This window comes from Oncorhynchus kisutch, linkage group LG28, assembly GCF_002021735.2.
Source record: "Oncorhynchus kisutch isolate 150728-3 linkage group LG28, Okis_V2, whole genome shotgun sequence".
In the NCBI taxonomy this organism is placed as follows: domain Eukaryota; kingdom Metazoa; phylum Chordata; class Actinopteri; order Salmoniformes; family Salmonidae; genus Oncorhynchus; species Oncorhynchus kisutch.
Window position 1 is genome coordinate 2,975,076 of NC_034201.2, and position 6,000 is coordinate 2,981,075.

The following is a 6,000-nucleotide window of genomic DNA, read 5'->3' on the forward strand; positions in this document are numbered from 1 at the left end:
AAGTATAACTTGTGTGTGACTCACACCTTTAGTGAGAGGTCTAATGCTTTAATATTTAATCATTTCTGCCCTCTGAATTCATATTCATTATATAAATCCATACAATTAACTTTGGTTAGTGGAGATGGAGAATACTAAAATGAAAACATATGCTTAAAGTACTTTGCTTTCTCTTTCAAATAATCGTTTGGGGAATTATGGGTGACTGTCATTTGTTACCAGTTTCAGTAAAAAAAAAGAATGGTAGCATTTCTATGTTAAAAGAAAAAAAAAATATTTGGTTAATTTTTCCCCATAATATATTATTTTTGATCTTTCTTGAATAATTCCCTCCATTTCTTTTTGTTTTTCCTCTAACTTATTCTGTGCCTCTATGGTACAGTTTTTATTGCTATCTAGCTGTACTGTTTGTCCTTCCATTTCCTTTGTTAATATGGACCCGCTTGACCTAAATTGCTTTTGTTTTAAAGATGAGTATTTAATTGCATGGTCTCTGAAGTAAAGACATTCTTATCAACATTACCTCGCTCTTGTATAGATCAAACACCACACAAAACAGTGTTAGAACCAAATAGGCATATACCTGACAATCAAAATATCAAAACAGCACACGGATAAATGCACAGCAGGAAGGGACATACCAACTAGCTAACCAGCTTCAAATAATAACGACAACAAAACGCATTAAAAAAAAAACATTCCAGTACCAGAGCCTATGGACATGAAGGGAGATACATACAACTGCACATTTTTCCGAGCACAATGGGAAAACTTTGAGATGGCTACGGGTCTGGATGAAAAGGAAGCAAAATTATGCATGGCAACTCTGCTAAATGTGATGGGGGAAACGAATGTCATCTCCAACAGCGTCATCATATGTCTGAACTGACCCAGTAAAAATGATAGATGCTCTACAGAAACACTTTGAGCCATCCAGAAATGGGATCTACTAGAAGTAATCCAAAATCAAATTCTATTGGTCACGTACACATGGTTAGCAGATGTTAATGCGAGTGTAGCGAAATGCTTGTGCTCCTAGTTCCGACAGTGCAGCAATATCTAACACGTAATCTAACAATTCCACAACTACCTAATACACACACATCTAAGTAAAGGAATGGAATAAGAATATATAAATATACGGATGAGCAATGACCGAGCGGCAAGATGCAATAGATGGTATAAAATACAGTATATACATATGAGATGAGTAATACAAGATAAGTAAATGTTATTAAAGTGGCATTATTAAAGTGACTAGTGATCAATTTATTGAAGTTGCCAATGATTTCAAGTCTGTATGTACAGTGCCTTGCGAAAGTATTCGGCCCCCTTGAACTTTGCGACCTTTTGCCACATTTCAGGCTTCAAACATAAAGATATAAAACTGTATTTTTTTGTGAAGAATCAACAACAAGTGGGACACAATCATGAAGTGGAACGACATTTATTGGATATTTCTAACTTTTTTAACAAATCAAAAACTGAAAAATTGGGCGTGCAAAATTATTCAGCCCCTTTACTTTCAGTGCAGCAAACTCTCTCCAGAAGTTCAGTGAGGATCTCTGAATGATCCAATGTTGACCTAAATGACTAATGATGATAAATACAATCCACCTGTGCGTAATCAAGTCTCCGTATAAATGCACCTGCACTGTGATAGTCTCAGAGGTCCGTTAAAAGCGCAGAGAGCATCATGAAGAACAAGGAACACACCAGGCAGGGCCGAGAAACTGTCGTGAAGAAGTTTAAAGCCGGATTTGGATACAAAAAGATTTCCCAAGCTTTAAACATCCCAAGGAGCACTGTGCAAGCGATAATATTGAAATGGAAGGAGTATCAGACCACTGCAAATCTACCAAGACCTGGCCGTCCCTCTAAACTTTCAGCTCATACAAGGAGAAGACTGATCAGAGATGCAGCCAAGAGGCCCATGAGCACTCTGGATGAACTGCAGAGATCTACAGCTGAGGTGGGAGACTCTGTCCATAGGACAACAATCAGTCGTATATTGCACAAATCTGGCCCTTATGGAAGAGTGGCAAGAAGAAAGCCATTTCTTAAAGATATCCATAAAAAGTGTCGTTTAAAGTTTGCCACAAGCAAAAGACCTGAGACTGGGACGGAGATTTGTCTTCCAACAAGACAATGATCCAAAACATAAAGCAAAATCGACAATGGAATGGTTAAAAAAATAAACATATCCAGGTGTTAGAATGGCCAAGTCAAAGTCCAGACCTGAATCCAATCGAGAATCTGTGGAAAGAACTGAAAACTGCTGTTCACAAATGATCTGCATCCAACCTCACTGAGCTCGAGCTGTTTTGCAAGGAGGAATGGGAAAAAATGTCAGTCTCTCGATGTGCAAAACTGATAGAGACATAACCCAAGCGACTTACACCTGTAATCGCAGCAAAAGGTGGCGCAACAAAGTATTAACTTAAGGGGGCTGAATAATTTTGCACGCCCAATTTTTCCGTTTTTGATTTGTTAAAAAAGTTTGAAATATCCAATAAATGTCGTTCCACTTCATGATTGTGTCCCACTTGTTGTTGATTCTTCACAAAAAAACACAGTTTTATATCTTTATGTTTGAAGCCTGAAATGTGGCAAAAGGTCGCAAAGTTCAAGGGGGCCGAATACTTTCGCAAGGCACTGTAGGCAGCAGCCTCTCTGTGTTAGTGATGGCTGTTTAACAGTCTGGTGGCCATGAGATTGAAAAATAGCTTCTATCTCTCAGTCCCAGCTTTGATGCACCTGTACTAACCTGGCCTTCTGGATGGTAGCTGGGTGAACAGTCAGTGGCTCGGGTGGATGTTGTCCTTGATGATCTTTTTGGCCTTCCTGTGACATCGGGCGCTGTAGGTGTCCTGGAGGGCAGGTAGTTAGCCCCCGGTGATGTGTTGTGCAGACCGTACCACCATCTGGAAAGCCCTGCGGTTGTGGGCAGGGCAGTTGCCGTACCAGGCGGTGATACAGCCCGACAAGATGCTCTCAATTGTGCATCTGTAAAGGTTTATAAGGGTTTGAGGTGACAAGCCAAATTTCTTCAGACTCCTGAGGTTGAAGTGGCGCTGTTTAGCCGTATTCACCACACTGTCTGTTTCAGTTTGTCCGTGATGTGAACTTATCTTTCTACCTTCTCCACTGCTGTCCCATCGATGTGGATAGAGGGGTGCTCCCTCTGCTGTTTCCTGAAGTCCACGATCATCTCCTTTGTTTTGTTGACGTTGAGTGAGAAGTTGTTTTCCTGACACCACACTCCAAATGTGTTGACCTCCACAGTATAGAGTGTCTCAATGTTTTTGATAATCAAGCCTGCTATTGTTGTGTCGTCTGAAAACTTGATGATTGAGTTGGTGTGCATGGCCATGCAGTCATGGGTGAACAGGGAGTACAGGAGGGGGCTGAGCACGCACCCTTGTGGGGCCCCAGTGTTGAGGATCAGCGAAGTGGAGATGTTGTAGCCTACCTTCACCACCTGGAGGTGGCCCATCAGGAGGTCCAGGACCCAATGGCACAGGGTGGGGTTGAGACCCAGGGACTCCAGCTTAATGATGAGGTTGGAGGGTACTATGATTTTGAATGCTGAGCTGTAGTCAATGAACAGAATTCTTACATAGGTATTCCTCTTGTCCAGATGGGATAGGGCAGTGTGCAGTGTGATGGCGATTGCATCGTCTGTGGACCTATTGGGGAGGTACGCAAATTGAAGTGGGTCTAGGGTGACAGGTAAGGTGAAGTTGATATGATCCTTGACTATCCTCTCAAAGCATTCATGATGACAGAAGTGAGTGCTACGGGGCGATAGTCATTTAGTTCAGTTACCTTTGCCTTCTTGGGTACAGGAACAATGGTGGCCATCTTGAAGCATGTGAGGACCGCAGTCTGGTATAGGGAGAGATTGAATATGTCCCTAAACACACCAGCCAGCTGGTCTGCTCCTGCTCTGAGGATGTTGTAAGGGATGCCGTCTGTGCCGGCAGACTTGCAAGTGTTAACATGCTTAAATGTCTTACTCACGTCGTCCACAGAGAAGGAGAGCCAACAGTCTTTGGTAGCGGGCCGTGTCGGTGGCACTGTATTATCCTCAAAGCGGGCATAGAAGGTGTTTAGTTTGTCTGGAAGCAAGACGTCAGTGTCCGTGACATGCCTGGTTTTCTTTTTGTAGTCTATGATTGTTTGTAGTCCCTGTCACATACGTCTCATGTCTGAACCGTTGAATTGCGACTCCACTTTGTCTCTATACTGACATGTTGCTTGTTTGATTGCCTTGCGGAGGGAATAACTACACTGTTTGTATTCAACCATATTCCCAGTCACCTTTCCATGGTTCAATGCGGTGGTTCACGCTTTCAGTTTTGCGTGAATCCTGCCATCAATCCACAGTTTCTGTTTAGGGTAGGTTTTAATAGTCACATGTTTAATGCTTGTCAACAAAGTCAATGTGAAACAGAGCAGTACATTGGAAATCTGAGGAAGCTAGCAGACACACGAATTTGGCACATTATGGGAGGAACTAGTCTGAGACAGGCCTGTCATAGGCACTAAAGATATAGCTGTGCGAGCGCGCATGATCAGAGAACCTAACCTCACACTGAACAAATCCATTGACGTGTCGTTCAAGTGAATAAACACAAGACTGTACATTATACCTCCATTGAGCGACGTTCAGAATAAATACGCCAAACATAAGGTTGTAAACCGACAGACTTTACAGGGGATACTTACAAACATAGAATGCCAAACGACTGACCCTGTCATTACTGTGGTTCAGTACATGCTAATGCCAAAGCTAAATGCCAAGCATACAGTGTCACCTGTAAAGCATGTGGGCAAACAAAACCATTTTGCCAGAGTTTATAAACAAGCACAACACAAACCTCAACTTAATCTATTAGAGGACCATAATGAGTCAGATGACCAAACGGATGCAATCTTGTACATCTCACGAGTTAACTCTGTGGAAGACAAGGCAAACAAATGGTCCGTTAACCTTAAGCTAGCTCCACTCAGTGATGAGCCATTGACATATGACCCCAGCCATACAATTAAATGTCAACTAGACACAGGATCAACAGGGAATGTCATAAGCTATGGGGACCAACAGCGAGTCATACAAGACAGTAACCCAGTTCTCCTACCCAGCAAAGCTACACTCAAGCTAGATGACGGCACACTGATAATTTCCAACAGGAGAATGCAATCTCAGCAGATCATGATGGAAAAATGTTTCATTTCAAATTTCAGTTGAAGACATCCCAGCTTCCTCTGCTGTCAGCTGACACATGTGAAAGACTCAGCCTACTACACGTGAACCACAGCCATGTGCTACATCACGTTGACACCCCAAGCACCACATTCACTGAGGTCATCATGACAACTGAGGAGATCATCTCCAAGTACAAGGATGTGTTGGATGGGCTTGGCTGCCTTCCTGGAGAGTTACACCTAGAAGTAGACAATGCAGCCCGGCCTGTGCAGCAGCTACCAAGACGGGTGCCTATTCCACTGAAGAAAAGGATCACAAAGGCCATACATTGAACGGACATTGCAGACATCATGAAAGTCACAGCCCACACTGTGGATCAGCAACATGGTTATTATTGAAAAACCTGGTAAACGACGAATATGCATGGACCCCAGTGCACTCAACAACGCCTTACTGAGATCCATTTCCAGATGGCCACAATAGAAAATATTCTACCAATGATATCCAGTGCAAAGGTATTCTCAGTACTCGAGGCCAAAGATGGATATTGGCATGTCAAACTTGATGAAGTGAGCAGCTAACGACTTTCTATACACCTGTAGGAAGGTAGATTTCTGAGAATGCAATTTGGAATCAACCCAGCAGCTGAAGAATACCAGCGCAGAGAGGATGAATCACTACAGGGACTAAAATGAGTGAGTGTGATCGCAGATTATGGATCGCAGATTACGCTATGGATGTGGTGACACACACGAAGAGGCGATGGCAGATCATGACAGAGACCGTAC